The sequence below is a fragment of the Vombatus ursinus genome, unplaced genomic scaffold (assembly GCF_900497805.2).
Source record: "Vombatus ursinus unplaced genomic scaffold, bare-nosed wombat genome assembly UNPS02014816.1, whole genome shotgun sequence".
Lineage (NCBI taxonomy): Eukaryota > Metazoa > Chordata > Mammalia > Diprotodontia > Vombatidae > Vombatus > Vombatus ursinus.
This window is the reverse complement of record NW_020954594.1, coordinates 6,693,431-6,694,213: the sequence shown is the minus strand read 5'-3', so window position 1 is coordinate 6,694,213 and position 783 is coordinate 6,693,431.

The following is a 783-nucleotide window of genomic DNA, read 5'->3' as shown; positions in this document are numbered from 1 at the left end:
TAGGCAACCGAGAAACATCTGGTAGAGAGGGAGTAATTAAAGATAAGCAAGTGGTGATTATAGAGGGGCAATATGCTAAGAAAGACAGGGTGGAATGGGAGCATTTGTGCTTATAGAGGAGTTTGCCTTGCCAAGAAGGGCCACCTCATCGTATGAAATAGGGGTGAAGTGATGTGTGATAAAGAGGAGGGGAGAAGAGAGAACTCTAGTGAATGGCTTCTGTTTTTACAGTAAAATATGAGACAAGGTCCTCAGGCAAGAGGGTGGGGGAAAGGGAGCTATGGAAGATTTGAGGAGGGCTGGAAATGTTTTGAAAAGTTGCTGTGGTGAGTGGAATCGATTAGGAAGTGTATTAGGCGATGGTCTTGCCAAGTAAAGGCCCAGTTGAGATTATGTAACATATATTTGTAGTGGGTCCTGTCAGTACAGTTTCATTTTCTCCAGTTTCGCTCAACAGCACAAAAATATGAGCAGATGGTGGAAATAATTCAAGGTTGAGACTTAGCAAGGCATGATCAGCAATAGGAAAAAGGGAAAAAGAAGTAGAGAGTGGAGGGTAGCGTAGAGCTGAACTGGTTCACCCAGTGGTCAAAGTGGGGAAGGAAGGAGAGTATAGCCAGTGCAGGAGTGATAGCCTGAAAAATAACTGAGGAGTGGAGAGATTAGAGGTCATGGTGAAGATAAAGAACAGGTTAGGGGTTGTAAGGCAGAGGGAAAGATGGAATGGTTAAAAAAAGAAAAAATTACTGTCAGATAAAACAAGGAAAGAAGGAAACAAACATT